An 18,546-nucleotide genomic window follows, 5' to 3' on the forward strand; every position below is an offset into this window, starting at 1 on the left:
GGGGGGGGGGGAATGAATGGAATTAGTATTTGCCAGGGGTCTACTAAATTTCCAGATGCATTGAACAAGCAATTTCATATAATTTTTACCATGTATCTCTTTTAATTTTACTGAATGTAAAACTCAGGTCTTTTGCTATGTAATTGAATCCAATTCATGGTGACCCAGAGTGGGCTGTAATCCCAAAGGTCAACAGTTCGAAACTACCAGCTATTCCTCAGAAGAAAGACTGGGCTTTCTCCTCCTGTAAAAAGTTAGTCTTGGAAACTCACAGGAGCAGTTCTTCCTTGTCCTATAGGGTTGCTGTAAGTCAGCACTGACTGGATAGCACTGAATGTTACAGCGAGCCCTGGTAGTGGTTAAGTGTTAGGCTGTGATCCCCAAGGTCAGCAGTTCGAAACCACCAGCTGCTCCAAGGGAGGAAGACAGGGCTTTCTACTCCAGTAAAGAGTTACAGTCTCCAAAACCCACAGGGGCAGTTCTGCCCTGTCCTATCGGGTCACTTTAAGTTGGCATTGGCTCTGTGGCAGTGCATTTTGGTTTCCAAAGGGTTTTCTGATTGTAATCTTTTCCAGAGTCATTTTCCGGGCTTTTCTTCTGCAGAGTCACTGGGTGCCCTTGAACTGCCAGTCAACAGGTGATTGAAAATCACTTATGTCACCTTCCATTTTGACACAGGAGGTTGCTATTTCCATTACACCCCAACTACAATGGTGAAGGAATAGCTACTAAGAGGACCATGCATTGCTGTGGATTTTTGTTTCTATAAGATGGACTGACACTTCCAGGACCTTCATTTGATGATGGGGTATGGCACAAACTGAGAAGAAGCAGCCGTAAACATCTATTAATGATCAGAATGCGAATGCATGGAGTATGAATCTCAGAAAATTGAGTCATCAAAAATGAAATGGCATAAATGAGAATTGATATCCCAGGCATTAGTGAGATGAAATTGATGGGTATTGGCAATTTTCAATCAGACAATCATAGTTTACTATGGCAGGAAAAGAAAATTCAAGGGGAATGCTGTCTTACTCATTGACAAAAAGAATACTTCAAGATCTACTTTGAAGTACAATGCTGCTGGTGACAGGCTAATTCCTATACACTTATAAGGAAGTCCAGTTTATATAGTTATTATTCAAATTTATGCACCAGCCACTAAAGTCGGTGAAGAACACACTGAAGAATTCTACCAACTTCTTCAACCTGAAATTGCTCAAACATGCAATCAAGATGCACTGATAAGTACTGGCAATTATAATGTGAAAATTGGAAACAAAGAGGAAGGAGCTGTAATTGAAAAATAGGGTTTCAAGGATAGAAATGAAAATGGAGAATCTTGGAAGTAATTTTGCAAGACCAATGGCTTCTGCATTGAAAATATCATTTTTAACAAGAAAACATGTGCATACCCAGGGATGAAATGACCTGTATCTGTGGGAAGAGACCGTGGAGAAGTTCAACATCATCAGCCAAAATGAGACCAGGGGCTGACTGTGAAACAGACCTCCAATTGCCCATCTGTAAGTTGAGGATGAAACTGAAGAAAATGAGAATAAGTCCACAAGAGCAAAAATACAACCTCGAGTATATCTTGGTGAATTTAGAGAACATCTCCAGAGCAAATTTGCTGCAATGAATGCTACTGACAGAAGATCCAGTGAGCTGCGGGATGATAGTAAGAACATCAGACAAGAGCAAGTAACAGCTCATTAAAAAGACAGGAAATAAAGAAAAGACCAATGTGAATGGCAGGAGAGACTGAAGCTTGATTTTGTGGAGACTAGCCAAAGCAAGTGGAGGAAATGGTGAACTAAAACAAATGAGCAGAAAATCTCAACAGGTCCCTCAAAATAAGGTATTACAGTGAATACTCCCAAAGACTTGGAGTCAGAAAACCAAACAAGAACATACTTAGCATATTTCAAGCTGAAATCATTAGTGGAAAATTCAAGCCTTGAATTGTAACATTGAAAGTTTCAATGGGCAAAACACGGAGCAACACAGGAAGCACCAAAAGGTGATGGAAAGACTACACAGGGTTAATATATGAAAAAAACCGGTCAAACAGCAGACATTTCAAGGGGTACCATCTATACTCAAGTATAAGCCACCCGAATATCAGTTGAGACACCTAATTTTACCACAAAAACTGCATAAAAAATGTGCTGAAACCTCAGCTTAGACATGAGTATATATGTTAAGTTTCAGAGCCAATGATATTGAAAGGAAGAAGTCCAAGCTGCATTGACGGTATTAATGAAAAACAAGCCTCCACCAATTGAAATATATCCACAAGCCAATGATGCACTGGAAACACTTGCCTATGCCTAGAAAATGGAAAGACAGCTACCTGGCTCACTAGTGGAAAGGAATACATACATATTTGTGCCCTTTCCAAAGAAAGGTGACTAAAATAATTCAGACTAACAAGCAATACCATTGTAAAATTTTGCTGAAGATCATACAGAAATGGTTTCAGGAATACATCCAACGGAACTTCCGGCTCTATTCAGAAGAGGATGTGGAATGGGGAATATCATTGCTGACCTCAAATGGATCTTGGCTAAAAGCTGAGAATACCAGAAAGATGTTTAATAAAAAAAGATGTTTTATTAACTATGCAAAGACATTCAACTGTGTGAATCATAATGCTGAGATAGCATTGAGAAGAATGGGAATTCCAGAACACTTATTTGTGCCCATGTATACCTGTATATTGACCAAGAGGCAGTCGTTGAGATAGTACAAGGGAATGCTGTACGGTTTCAAGTCAAGAGCAGCGTACATCAGGTTTGTATTCTTTCACTTCGTTTAGTCAATCTGTATGCTGAGTGAATCACCCACGAAGCAGGAGTATACAAAGGAGAATGCAGCAGCAAGCTTGGAGGAAGGCTTTTTAACAACTTTCCACATGCAGATAATACAATTTTGCCTGCTGAAAGAAATGAGTAATTGAAGCACTTGCTGATAAAAATCAAAGACTGCTGCCTCCAGCATGGTTTGTAAGTCACTGTGAAGAAAACCAGAATTCATAACAATAGAAGGATTGGCCTATGTACATATATTTATAAGGCAATACACTGAGGCTGCAAACGGGCCTTGGCTCATACCTTCCCTCAATGGTGCCTGGCTATTAAAAGATATAATGTCTGGGTCTTAAAGGCTTAACTTTAAACAAGTGGCCATTTAAAAGTGAAGCAAGAAGCACACCAGCCAGTGCGATCTTGAGGTATCATCGAGACCTGGCAACGAGCATCAGAATATTCACAACAAACAGTAAACAAACAAAACTGCATTGGTGAAAATGGAGGGGGGTTGCAGCAGAGACCCAAAGCCCATCTGTGGACAATGGAACATACCCCACAGAGGGGTCACAGGGAGGGGATGAACCAATCAGGGTACAGTAGAGCACTAATGGGTCACACAATATACCTTTGATCCCTTGAGGCCTCCTTAATCCCCCCACCCCCCGCCGCTATCATGACTCCAGTGCTGCTTCCCACTCTGGACTAGACGGGAGCATATACATAGGTATAGGCAAGAGATAAAACGCACAACACATGGAACCCAGGAACAGGAATAGAGATACCAAAAGGATACAGGGGAGGGGAAGAACAGGTGGGGAGGGAGGGGGTACCGATGGCAATGAAAGACACATAACCACACACCCCCATCCAGGGAGGAAAACAACAGAAACCAGAGGGGAAGGGAGACAGGTTGGTGTGAGATTTGAAAATAATTAATAATCTATAATCTATCAAGGACCCAAGAGGGCTAGGGGGAAAAAAAGAAGAGGAGCTGATCCCAAGGGCTCAATGGAAAGTAAATGTCTAGAAAAGAACGATGGAACATGTACTAATATGTCAGATACAATTGATGTATGTATTGTAACAAGATTTGTAAGAGCCCCCAATAAAATGATCTTAAATAAATAAGAAAAGCAGAATCTTCCAAACTGGACCAATAGATAACATCATGATAAACAGAGAAAAGATTGACATTGTCAAGGATCTCTCTTTGCCTGGATCTGTAACCATCATTATGGAAGCAGCAGTCAAGGAATCAACGATATATCGCACTAAGAGAAAGTATTTACTTCGAGGAATAAAGTGAGACTGACCTGAGCCATGATAGTCTCAGTACATGTGAAAGTTAACTGCACTCCAGTGTGCACATACAGCGTTGCTATGAACGGCAGTCAACTCAATCGCATCTAACAACAGCTATCCTAAAATTTGGCAGTTTAAACCCACCCAGTGATTTACTTTTCTTAGGATGATAGCCAAGAGAACGCTACGGAGCAGTTCCATTCTCTAACAGAGAAGTTGGAATGGACTCTTGGACAGGGTTCTATATCTGTCTAGTCTCTGTCTTCCAATCCATCTTCTTCACTCTGGCCAGGTTTTTCTTCCTTACATGGGTTTACTCTCTGCAGGCTAAGGCCCTGCTGGCACAGTGATTATGGGTGGGGCTGCTAACCACAGGCCTGCAGTTGGACTCACAGCCTTGGAAACGCATAGGGCCATTCTCCTCGGTCCTATCGAGTCACTAGGGATCTGAATCAACTTGATGGTGGGGAGTTTTTGAGAAAGTTCACATGTGAAGTTTGGCTTTTGAGCCGGTGCTTCCACTCCATCTGTCCTTGACCCTAACCAACCCGCCCTCTTTCCCCGGTCCCCTCGCTCTCGCGGCACCCTCCACCAGTGACTTCTCCTTTCCAGTCTCTGTGGACAATTTGTTGCCCAAAAAACCTTATACTTTTCTGCATGCTTGATTTCACTAGCTCTGTGCTTACTCCTTCTTTGACGAATTCCCCCAGACCAACCTCTTCATTCAAATGGAATTCCTTTACATCTCAGGCAGCATCCAGGCTCTGCTTCTCCACCTAAGCTGTTTGTTTCCTCTCCCTCTGGAGGGAGTCATTTCCAGCCGTCCTCCGTGTGATGATTCAAGAGGAAGAAGCAATGGCAGCAACCTTCTGGAGTCCCGATGCCCTGGTGGTGTTTGGGGTTATCTGAAGGAAGCAAAGGCTATGCAAGTGGAAAGCTTCCTGGATTGAGTGACCAAGTTTTCTTAAGTAGCAGTCAGTGAGCTCAGGCAGGTTGCAGCACCCCGAGGTGCGGAGGAGGTAATCTGAAGCAGGTTCTGAGGTAATTAAGCTGCTCTGCCCACAGATCACACTGCTGGAGGACATAGCTACTCTCCAATCTTGCAGAAGGTTGTTATATGTCTATTTACTTGCACCTCAGGATATTGAGATTGAGGCAAGACTAATTCTTACTGAAATTAGAAATTGAAGTGCAATTGGAACTTTCTAATTAAGTTGGTATAAATATTTATAAGAGTATAATGTACATTTCAAATGCTTGGAACACTGAAAATTTCTTTAAAATGTACTGAGGAAGAAAAGTGTAGCATTCAGCCACTCCATCCTGAGGAAAAAATGGATCTTCAAAAGGATGCACACAGAGCACATACGAAGGCACTAAGAGCACACACAGAGCACACGTGAGAGCACACAAACATGCATGAGCATGGAGCACATGTGTGGACAAACACAGCACATGGGCGAATGCAATAGATCCCATTTGTGACCACATAGAGACATGCGATCCTCTTTTTGGCATTTATCCCCATTGTCAGTCTCAGAAAAAAGCTATTCTTGTAGATTTTTAATAGCCACACAATCATTGGTCCATTGAGTCAATAATAATTATATGTGACCATATTTCTAATGCTGAACTTTGGACATAAAATGAACAGCTTACGATACAAGAGCAGTCTGAGCTGGGTCAGAAGATGACTGTGCTGTGTTAAGCATCGCTTGGTGTGGGGAGGAGGGAGCATTTAACTGGCGGGATACAAGAGGAGGGCTTCAATTCTGGCTCTTCTATCCACCAAGCCTGTGATCTTGATAAGTGCTTTATCCTCTCATGCTTTCAGACAGGAAAAAAGGCACATTTTCTATCTCCTGGGGCTGTTGTAAGGATATATAGAAATAATAGATATGAACATAAAGAAGAAGATCAAAAAGATCAAAGGATTGATACAATGATTAGGGAACCCACACAAAAGAAATCTTCCTAAATCACAATACCAGGGATGAGGAAAGTTGGGGGAAGGCAGTATGGACAGGTACCAGAGGAGGAGATGGTATAAGAATTGATGAATTAGGGAGAATCAGGAAAGGAACAGATTCATAAATCCAACTGGGAAATTACCAGCATTCCGGGCCACCTGGCAGATTGCTTGAGAGAACAATAGCCGTGGCAATCAGTGTGTCCATCCTTCAACATATCAATCACCCACTGCACTACAGGCACTGGAGGATACAGAAGCAGAACCAACCTGTCTTGGAGTAAATGCCAATTGAGGAAAGAAACCATGTCATCTCAGGTAATTGATAAGACTCTTTAATAAATGATACTGGACTGTATAAAGAGAGTGCAGGCTGATGTAACCCATCTCACACTTACACTCAGGCACTAGGGATCCCTGCCTTGAGATGCTTCAGACCAGGTCCACTTTTAGAGGGTGAGAAGTTCATGGGGCCAAGGAGACATGCCTCCTAGTACACACCTTCCCTCCCACCATCATGCCACGATACCCAGGACCCTGGAGTCCCCTGCTTAAGGAGGGTCTGTGTGTGTCTGTCTCTTCCTTTGGATCAGTCCACTCAAGAGCTGACAATGCTGTCAATGTTCTAGAGGTGGCCCAGGGGCAGCTGCTTTTGGGGACCAGATAAGGAAAGAGTTGGAATGTCCATATTGGGGTATCCCATGTGTGAAACCCTCTGGCTATGAGACAGCTGAAATGGGAAGGATAAAGGTCCAGTATGAAACACAGAGACTATGTTGTCTTGCGTACCCATGTGCCCACAGAGAACTCTAAGGAGTTCAAGGATTAATCCAAACTTGGCCATCTGAGTCAGTAGTAAGGGATATTTCATAAAGTATGATGAAATTTTAATAAGTGGGTTCTTACCATGATTTATAAATCTGTACTTACACCCTCCAGCAGGCCTCTACCTGCACTCTTGTTTCTGCCCTGAAAATGTGAGCAACATATCTAAAAGCGATAGCAATTTGGGGAAGGGAGATGGCAGTGCTGTCTCTGAGCATAAGGGAAACTTCCTCAAGAGTTGGAGTTTGGCCTTGCTTTGAAGTATCTGGCAAGGACGGGAGAGAAGGCAAATTCTGGAGGTTGTCCCTGACTTGTATTGGTCTATGCTAATTTCTTCCAACTTCCAACCACTCAGGATGCACAAACATTTCGAGAGCCCAGGCGGGCCCTGGGAATTGTGTCTTCCTATGGATTACCAGTTGAGATGAGGACACTATGAACGTATTACCAGAACCACACCAAAGAGTGAGTGCTGTTGATTCTAATTCCTGGTGACCCCAGGGCTAGCAGACAGAGCTAGGCTGTAGGGCTTGTTTTATGGCTATAATCTTTAGGAAGGAGTCATGGTGGCAAAGTGGTTATGCACTGGGCTCTTGACCACAAGGTCAAAAGTTTGAAACCACCAGTCTCTCCAGAGGAGAAAGACAAGGCTTCCTAGTCCTGTAAAGAGTTTACAGTGTCAGAAACCCACAGGGGCACCCTATAGGGTTACTGTGAGTTGGAATCACCTCCATGGCAGTGAGTTTGGTTTGGGTTGTGATCTTTCTGGAAGCAGATCACCAGGCTTCTCTTCTGAGGCACCTTTGGAGGGGCTTGAACTGCCACCTTTTGGCTTTTAGTTTTTGTGTGTTTTTTAATCATCATTTTTATTGGGGGCTCATACAATCCATCCATCCATTGTGTCAAGCACATCTGTACATTTGTTGTCATCATTCTCGACACATTTTCTTTCTACTTGAGCCCTTGGGTGGTTTTTAGTTAAGCACTAACCTTTTGCCCCACCAAGGACCACTTTTAGGTTAGTCGTCCAACAATTTGTTTGTGTGACCTTGGGATTTATGGACTGATTAAGCAAAATAAAATCTATTATTAAAATTCATTTCATCGGCTTCTGTTTTGTTGTTAGTGGTTCTGACTCCCAGTGGCCCATGCACAGCAGAAGGACACACTGCCCAGGCCTGGGGCATCCTCACACCTGTTCCTATGTCTGAGCCCATTGTGGAGGCCACTGGGTAATTTCTTCATTAAGGCTCCTCTTCATTGCTCTTCCTCCACCTTACCACACAGAGCGCCCTTCTCCAGGGTCTGCTCTCTCCTGACAGCACGTCCAAAGTACTCGAGACAAAGTCTCGCCATCCTTGCCTCTCAGGAGCATTCAGGCTGTACTTCTTCCGAGACGGATTTGTTTGTTCTTTTGGCAGTCCCTGGTATTTTCAATATTCTTCACCAGCATCATAAATCAAATGCATTGATCTTCTTTGGTCGTCTTTATTTAATGGCCACTGTATACGAAACCGTGAAAAGATCACGGCTTAGGGCAAGCGTGCTTTAGACCTCAAAGTAACATCCTTGCTTGCAGCACTCTAAAGAGGTCTCTTTACTTTTAAAAATATGTGGTTACTGGAAAGTGGAAAATAACACATGCATTTCATATTTTTTTGTTATCATTATATTTCTAGTGGGCAGTGTTGGTCTAGGCAGACCTGGAGAAAGGGACCTGATTCCTAGTTCTTCCCTAAGGACTACTGGGGACATGCCTTGGCCAACCTCACGGTGCAAAACAGTGTTTATATCTCGGGATATTTAGAAGACACAGTTAATAGATGGTTGCAAAGCATGATTATCATCCACGACACACATTTGGCAGGGCTTACTGTTGAGAAAAGCTGTAGAAGTGTAAATTCAAATAGAAACTAATTAAACTCCTTGCCTAAAGAAGTACATCAGTTCCAAGCAACTTCAAACAGAGCTGTGCGATTAAACCCTTCCTTAGCTGCTTCTCCAGTTTGTCAAAGACTTCCCCCACCCCCAGGCCATCATCAACAATAAATAATTGGGCTTCTGTTCATCTCTTTGCCATTCATCATCACTCTAAACATTACTAGGCTACTGGCCTGGAGCAATGGAAATATTTTTGATACTGTTACTGAAATTTATGTCAACGTGCTTGCAGATTCAAGATTCTAATTGCCTAGTTGCTATTTGCAGCATTAGGCAAAGTACATAGAGAACCTCTCTCTGATAAGGAACTTAATTAACCCCTAGTGGCAGGCACCCAGAAGCTGTTTTAGGAGCCCTTCTTACAAAGTTGGGTGCTCCTGAGTGTACTGGTGAGATCTATAGCTAAGACAAGCCCTCCTTTGGGATGGAAGGAACTGCTCTTATTTGCAGTCTCTGCCACATGTGGACCCATGCTTCTCTCACAGACTTCTGCCTTGTGGTTCGGTCTTTTGGCCGCCTGGAGTTTGAAAAACAAGACCCAACCAACTGACCTCAAAGAAACATAAAAACCAAACCAAACAAACCAAGTGAAACTAGGAACAGCCTTTTCAAAACTGAACATAAGGAGACAAATTGCCAGGGCTCTCATCCTAAAAAACTCTGGGCAGGTTCCCGCCACTAAGCTTTCAGGTGTGGTGCTTAACCATTTGCGCTACACAGATTGCCATCGGGAGCCCTGGTGCTGTAGTAGGTTACAGATTGCGCCGATAACCACCAAGTTAGCAATTCGAAGTTACCAGGCACTCTGTGGGAAACCGAAAAGGCTTTTCTACCCTGTAAGGAGCTACAGTCTCAGAAAGCTACAGGGCCATGCCTACCCTGCCCTGGCAGTGAAGTTCTTGAGGTTGACCACCGGCATGGACTTCTTTTGAGACAGCTGAGCTGAGATGGATAAAGACCCACACTCTCAACGTGGCCCTCAAGGATTTGTTAGCCTGACCTTACATCTCTTTGCAGCCTAATCCCCAGGCAGCAGTCCTTTTTGCAGCCTGCAGGTAAGAAGTGGGACTGTCTGCTTCACCTTGCAGAGACTCGCCAGCTCCACCTTGCGGAGCCTCTCCATCAAGTGTTTGGAGTTGTTCTGCATGGAAGATCTGTCTCTTCCCAGTTGATCTTGGACTAATTCAGTCATTGATTGGTATCCATGTGGACTCATGGGGATTTAGTTTATACTTTGGGCTACAATCCAATACTTTATTTTCTTTCTCAGCTTGTTCTAGCTTTGGCCATTGGGAGGCCTTCCAGTTGGCTCCTGTGTCCCTTCCATTTGCCCTACCATCATGGACATTTTTCCTCTTTAGAACTTTCCTCCTTTCTAGAACTCCAAGATGTACCTGGGGCACCTTGCATATTTCCTGCCCTGGTAGAATAATCTATTCCTCCAAGAAACTCTGGGATGTTATTGGGGAATGATATTAGGTTAAGTACTCCATTTTTAACCAGTTGAGTTTATGTCATGACTTATTAAGAACTAAAGTTGAAACTGTTAAAAGCATGCAAGTAAAAACAAGTAGCAAAAATAACCTTTTTAAAGTAGCAGTATACGCCCCATAGGAGCTTCAACTATGGCAACATCAGACCTATAAAACCACCAACTTTAATGACAGTAATTAGTGAGATATCACGAGGCCGGCCAGGACTACAATTCTGCACAGTTTAAGGAGTGCCTTTTACATTGGGCTGGAACTGCTTCACATTCCATTAACTGGGAAAAAAATCAATTCTTGATTTCCCATTGGAGACCTAGTCTGGGTGAAAGTCCACCTGCAGCTGAGAGAGTTACCACTGGCTATGGATCTTTTTTAGGTTGGGAAGAGGGACCAGGGAGCCCAGTAAACTCCCCTGAGTGAAGTAAAGGTAGGTTATATTGTTAGGTATACTAACACTGATCCTGTAGACAATCCCAAGGAGTTTGGGCTTCACCTAGATATGGTTCCGAGATAGAATGTCTGTGACTTGTGACTAACTGCTCATGAGGATTGGGGGTGTGTTAGAGGTGATTTTTAAAATCTGAGGAGAGGTAACCACATCCAAGTGAACAGTAATTCACTTCCAAAAGGTAATCCCAGAGAAAGAGCAGTGTTGAGCAGGGCAAGTTCCCGAGTTTCATCATGTTGAGACTGAGGTATTCCTGGGTCATCCGAGCACAGGTCTGTTGTCAGCAGCCGGAGGGGCAAAAGCAGAATGGACTAGCGAATGGAAAACACCAACATATAGATAATAATTGAAGCCATAGGAGAAAATGCCAGGGTCTGGAGAGAATGTGGAGAATGAGAAAAGAATGAGCTATGAGCAGGTCATAACTTCTCATGAAGTCAGAAAGAGAACGAAGGGGAAAGCACCAAGAGCTACCAGGAAACCAAAAATGTGGGGTGTCGTGATTACCGAGCCAGTTGGGGTGAGGTGGGATGGAAGCTATTCCAAGAGGGCAAGAGTGAGCCATTCCTCTAACAACTGGTACTCCACATTATTCATCAGACAATAAATAATGAACAAGAGCAGCACAATTCCTGCCCACACGGGCCTAAATGTCAGATTGGAAAGCTATACAGAAATCAGTTAAAGATCTAACATGTTCCCAAATTAAAATCGCAACTGAGATCAGTTCTGCAAGAGGCCTGGGATACTCGAAGAGTTTTTATTAAGACCGTTCAAGGAAATGTCGACTGAGGAAATGCTGCCCAACTTCAGCTCTGGAGGTTGCACAAGGCTTGTTCAGTGATTGAAAGAATGCAGATTCCAGGCAGAGGAACAGCTTGTGCAATAGCCACCTGGCAGAGAGGGCCTTCTGCGAGGGAAATGGGAGAGGCGGTCAAACTCGGGTCTTTGAGGGCATGTGAAATATTTAGTTTCATCCTAAGAGAAATGGGGCGAAGGCATTGATTGTCTTAAGGATGATGACTAGAAAGTCACTGAGTGAAGTATAGGGACCAGCATGAAGGTGGCAGGAAGGTTGGGTTTGGCAGACCCTTTAAGAAACTACTGCAGAAGAGAGAGCTAATGGTAACCTAGGCGAGAATGGGCGTGACCGAGGTGATGGCATGAAGGCTTATAAAAGTCATGAGAGAGGAAACAGTCAGCAAGCTTGAGCCCTTGGCTCTGGATGGTACAATCCACTGAGATAGGAAACCAGCCAGATTCACAGAGTTCTGCTGCAAATGTGTTGATGCTCCAAAGGAGAAAGTAGAAACAGTTGGATCTAGGTTCTAGAGCTTAGAAGAGTAATCTGAGCTGGAAATATAATTCTGTGAATTGCTTGTGGGTTGTCAGGGGAAGTGCAGAAAGCATGAAAAGAAGATGGAAGGAATACAGTTACTATTCCAACAATGATAGCAAATGTTCATCAAGTCCAAAAGGTAGCCTGTGATCGAGAACCACTGCTCCTGAAGGAAGAAATTCAAGTTATATTGCAGGCATTGGTGAAAATCAAGCCTCTAGGAATTGATCTAATAGCAATTGAGATACTTCAACAAACAGATGCAATGCTGGAAGCGCTCACTCGTCTATGACAAGAACGTGGAAGATGGCTGCCTGTCCAACCAACTTTAAGAGATTATATATATATATATATATATATATATATTATACACACACGTATATATCCATTCAAAAGAAAGACACAACAGAATGCAGATGTTATCAAACAGTATCATTAACATTACATTCAAGTAAAGTTGTGCTGAAGATAAATTTAAAATGGCTGTCACTCTACATCGACAAATAATGTCTGCTAGACATTCTAGCTGAATTCAGAAAGAAAGGTAGAAAGAGGGCTGATGTCAGATGGACCTTGGTTAGAAGCACAGAACGCCAGAAAGATATTGCCTATACAGTCATTCAAGTTTATGGATCATAAAAAAATTGTGGATAACTTTGCAAAGAATGGGAATTCCAGTACACTTCATTGTGACCTTGTGGAACCTGTATGTAAACCAAGAGCTAGTTGTTCAAACCAAACTAAGGGGGTACTTTAGGGCTTTAATGTCAGAACATGTGTGAGTCCTGGGTGGAGCCTTTCACCAGGTTTATTCAATCTGTACAATGAACGAGTAGTTTGAGAAACTGAGCTACATGAAGAAGAACGCCGCACCAGGGTTAGAGGACGATTCATTAAAACCTATGATACAGAGAAGACACCAAACAATACCACCTTGCTCACTGAAAGGGAGAGAACTTACGTGCCTACTGATGAAGATCAAAAAGTACAGTTCTAAGAATGTACACCTCAACATTAAAAAAAAAATCCTCCTGGCTACACTAATAGAGAACATCTTCAGAAAATTTTAAAAAAAGATGAAAGCTGCCAAGAATTTAATTTACTTGGACCAACAACATAGAAGCAGAAGTCAAGAATTCAAATGCTGTGCTGAGTGAGGATGACCCCCTTAAACTCTAACCAGGGAGAGATGTCACTTTGATGGCTAAGACGTGCTTGACCCAAGTCATGCTATTTTCAGTCATCTCATTGGCATGCAAACTCCGGGCTGAGAAAAGGGAAGGCACAAGAATAAGGGGCCCCTTTAAACTGTGGTGCTGGGGAGCCCTATTGACTATGCCATGGACTGCTAAAAGCCTGAGGAAATCCCTCTCGGAAGAAGGACAGTCACAATGTGCCTTCGAAGCCAGGATGGTGCGACGTCATCTCAGGTACTGTGCATGTGTTATCAGGAGGCACTAGTCTCTGGAAAAGACATCCTGCTCGGTAAAGAAGACGGTCAACAATGAAGAGAACAAATACCCAATGAGATATATTGACATAGTGGCTGCCAAAATATGTTCAAACATAACAGTGGTTGTGAAGTAGTGCAGTACGTGGCAGTGTTTTGTTTCTTTGGACATAGAGTTGGTATGAGTGGAAATAGACTATAGGACACTCACATCAGTTAACAACAGCAACAAGGAACTGGAAGAGAGAGAGAGAGAGAGAAGGGGGAAAGGATGAGGAGGGGAGTGGAGGGGAAAGGGAAGGAGGGGCATGATGATCTAGGGGAAGGAGGAAATAAATAAGGAATAAGACCTTTGTTCTTTGTTGGGACCTAGGGTTTTCCTTGAAACGAGATAAATGGGCTGCCTAAGCCATTCCTTATCCCTTGTCCTGAGTTGAGCTCATCAATCCACCTTTTGACTTTCTCAAGCCAAAGCCTTGTACTCAGCCTCTTCTCCAGTTTGCTTTCACATGCCATATCTAATGAATCAGCAACCTTTGTCCGCTCCACCATCAAAAAGGTACGGAGAATCAGACTACTCCTCCCCACTGCCAGGGCCCGCACCCTGGCCAAGGCCACTGCCATCTTGATCTAGCAGTAGTGCCTCTGCCCTCACGCCTGTATCTCCACACTGCATGCAGAGTGATTTCGTTGACACATAGTAATTCATTTCTCCTCCGATGACTCACTCCCTCATGACCAAGCTGGGATTCGTGTAAATGTCCCCAAAATCCTTCCTGAGCTGCTCCTCCCTGATTCCTCTCTCACCTTTCTCCTTGCATTCCACTCATGCTGCTTCTTTGACTGTGCCAAGAACACCCCTTCCTCTGGACTTGGCATGTGTGCTTTCCCCGGCCTGGAATACCATTCCTCCAGTCATGAACATGGTTAGCCGGTACCTCCTTGTGGGCTCTATTGCAAGTGTAGCTCATCAGTGGCATCTTCCCTGGTCCCACTACTTCCAGCAGCAATCTTAAACACCTAGATGCCCTATCTCCCTTCCTTGCTTTATTTTTCCTATCATCTGACCATTTTATTATCTGACATAATAAATGCTTTACTTGCTTTCGTATTGTCTGTCTACTCTAACTGCTACAATATGTACTTTATTAGGACAGTGAGTTTATCTGTTTTTTTAATTTCCTAGTATATAAGTAAGACCTGGCACATAGTACCCACTGCCATCGAGATGATGCTGACTCACAGCAACTCTGTATAGATCTTCTGAAATAGCAGATCCTTATGGGAACAGACAGCAGAGAAGCTGGTAGTTTTGAACCTCGAATCTTGTGGTTAGTAGAGCAATGGTTACTCAACAGTATCACCAAGGTCCTTAGTAGGTGCTCACTCAATGTTGTTCGAATGGATGACTATAAACAAAATTCAGGTAAGGTGACTATTAGAATGAATTGCATTGTGTGCACCCCAGGTTGTAGTGGGGTTTCTATTTCCTGAGCTCAACTGCTGTTAAGGTAAAACAACAACAAAATAACATTTATATGAAAACTGAAAATCCAGATAATTTTTAGATAGATTAATATATATATATAAAGTGGAAAGCAGTGCTTTTGATGTCCAATTAGCTTTAATATATTTTATTTATATGACACTTCGTTAATGCATTGCTTAATTCAAGAAGTATTTCTTGAACAATTAAAAGAGTTTATTCTGTGATGGGTTTTGCATTCCAACAGGAGTGGCGGTGGTCATAAGGAACACAAACGACGACTACACAAGACCACTGTTGCTGGCAGGCGTGACATGAAGAAAGCGGGACACATTTAGGTGGTGGAGAATGACATTACGGAGCATGGAAATAGAGCGCTCACTGCATGGGCACATGTTAGCTGCTATCTGCGTGCAAAGGGAGGGGTCAGTCCTCCAAAGATCTGGGGAAAAAGCAGTGTAGGTGGCTGGAAATGCAGGTGCAAAGGGCCTGGGGTGAAAACAGTTTCCCCACACAAACCTGTGCATTAGAATTCTAACTCTGACAGTTTTCTGGACAGTTCTATCTTATTGAATCAAACAACTCCTCTAGACTGTCAAACTTGTAGACTTTCTATCTTTCCTGTAACTTGTACTGGGTTCCTCCTCATTGACTCCTTGCCAATGTGAAAGGCACACACTGCCGAGACGACCACCTCTGGTGCTCCTCTAGAGAATCACCAATATCCCCAAATGATTCTCTTAGAAGAGCCAAGAGATTGTGACCGAGGAACTCCTGCTTGCTCTAACTGCCATCTCTTCAACGGGGTTGGCCCTGGTCACATGTGGGGAAAGAGACCACTTCAAGGAACCTCCACTGTTCCTTACTTACCCTGTCTGGAAGAGCGGCCACCCTCCGCTCTGCAGGCTGCCATGCTACCCTCCCTTCCATCGCCAGTTGGATCCCAATCTTATTTCCTGCCTCTGGTTATTTGCATCGCTTTCTCTCCCTCCTTAATGCTCCTGGAGCCAATGATTGGAGCCACGCATATTGGCGCTTGATAGAATCCCTTCTTGTCAACTTCCGTTTCTTAGGTGTTTGGAGGTGGAAAAATAATCTCCCCCTGAACTTGAGTTCCTAACTCTGTCCCTACTCAATGGTGACTTTGAGAACATTGCTCAGTGTTCTTGGCCCCATTCTTCCAATTATACAAATAAAAAGCTAAAGCGTGAGATACAAGACCTCATAAAAGTTCACATTCTAAGAGATCATAAGCACTTTGATAGCAGGGGTCTGTGTCAGTTCACGACAATGACAGTCCCCGTTCGTAAACCCCCTAGACCCTTCACCGACACTGTCTCCAAAGCTATCGTGAAGAGTTACTAGTATTTATTATAATTATCTGCAATTCTAGGACACTGATTACATTATTAGAGTTGTGCAACAATTTTCACTGATATTTTCTGAGATGAGTTTCTCAGGAAACTAACTCGGACGAGTTTCTCATAAATTAACTGCCCCCGATGCTTTCTCCTTTACCATCAGAGTGGCTGTTGTCAGTTTGATCCCAGTTTGATTCCTTCAAAGAGCACGGTGTTCTCAGGCACACATTCCTCACTTATTAAACCAAACTACTGTTTGGTTTAAAGAAGACTTCAGGGGATATTTTTAGCTTAAATGAAGGTGTACAACTTATCCATTTCACTAATTGGCTTTCCCTTAATCCATGAAACTTTTCGATCACCATCAACAGGAACTCAAAGATCCATAATCAGTAACTTCCTTCCACCCCCTCATATCCCTGGTAACCACTGAGAAACTTGGTCTGCATCTATTTGTCTGTTCTAGACTGTTCATAGAAGGGTGTCATAGAGCATTTGTCCTTTTGCAATTGATTTATTTCTCTCGGCATAATGCCCACGCATATTAAAAGAGATGCTATTTTCTAACACTCAGAAACATTTTGGAGAATATTTGTCTAAGTGACTCTTTTAGTGAGACTTGAGGATTCTTTTTTTTTTTTTTGGTGATAGGACAAAACTTTCAATAATATATATTGACAGTGGCAGAATTAGATGAACACATCTTAATAAAGCAAAGAGGGCATTAAAATAGTAAGCATATGGTAGTCCTGGGCCACCATTCATTGGGCACCCTCAAGGCAGGTGATCCACGCCCAAGCCCGATGATCACCAGTTCTACACCCTTGGTATAGCAGGCATCTGCTTCTTCACACACTATGGAGTTTCAGCCTGAAGCCCAACAGATTAAACTCTTAATGACTAGACACTATTTATATGAACAATGGGGGTTGGTAATAGGATAAAACTTTCAATAACACTAATTGACAAGGCAGAATCATGCCTACTAGATGAATGGATATCATAAATAAAGGTTAAAAAAAAGAAAGCAAGGAGAGCATTAAAATAGTAAATATATCGTAGTCCTGAGCCACCAATTCATTAAGTGTCTCACTTCAAACACTCTGTCCATTCATTTCCTCCTTCTACATTATAGCAAAACACAGGAAGTATCTCAATGAGGAGGACTGACACAGTGGCTGCATAAGGGGCTCAAGAATAACAACAATGACCAGGCAATGATTCCTTCTCTTCTATAGAGCATCCCTATGAGTGGGAACTGACTCAATAGCACCTAACCACAACATACTGCACCTTACATTGGCTTATATCACTCATGGATACACATGGCAGACCTAGGCACATTCCAGAAGCTCATTAAGTGATCATAAGGAAACTTTGAATTGATTGGGAAGAGTGTAATGTCACCAACTCTAATCTCCAAACACAAGTCTCCAACTCATTATGTGGCTCGGAAAACAAAGTCCCTGTTCCATTAACAAGACTTACTTTCTTTGGGAAATAGTTGGGGTTACAAATAATTGAGATGATTTTCCTTGTACATTATCATCATCTTCATTCTTAAAGTCTTCTGTTGGTAACTTAGAGGAATCATAGAGAAAGAGAGAGGTGAAAGAAAAAGAATACAGGGATATTTTCACCTAATCTTCAGAATAATTACAGATGAATTGCGATAATCTATTATTGACCAAAGTAGCTCAGGAACTGAACCCCTCCCTGTTCAGACTTTTGAACCAACTATGTTCAGAACCAATTGTATTGAAGGAAGAAGTTCAAGCTGTACTGAAGTCATTAGCCAAAAACAACAACAACCACAACACAAAAACAAGGCTCCAGGAATTGATGGAATATGAATTGAAATGTTTCAACACACCGATGAAACACTGGAAGCACTCACTAGTCTATGCCAAGAAATTTGAAAGACTGGCCAATTGACGGGAAGAGAGTCATGTTGCTATCCATTCCAAAGAAAAGTGGCTGAACAGAATGCTAAACTTACAAAACAAAATCATTAATGTCACATGCAAGTACATTTTTGCTGAAGATTTGAGCTGCCTCAAATTCAGGCCATATTCAGAAGAGGGCATGAAAAAGAGATATCTATGAGACATGATGCCCC

The 18,546-nt window shown here is 42.8% G+C and overlaps 1 protein-coding gene across 2 annotated transcripts in view; it reads right to left on the reverse strand.

Annotated features, from left to right (window-relative positions):
* Window positions 1-18,546, reverse strand: part of TACR1 (tachykinin receptor 1) — a 208,316-nt gene that overhangs the window by 44,418 nt on the left and 145,352 nt on the right. The gene's annotated exons all lie outside the window — the stretch shown is intronic.

Source organism: Echinops telfairi, unplaced genomic scaffold, assembly GCF_000313985.2.
Source record: "Echinops telfairi isolate 266 unplaced genomic scaffold, ASM31398v2 ScPeMD7_7467;HRSCAF=8505_1, whole genome shotgun sequence".
NCBI lineage: Eukaryota > Metazoa > Chordata > Mammalia > Afrosoricida > Tenrecidae > Echinops > Echinops telfairi.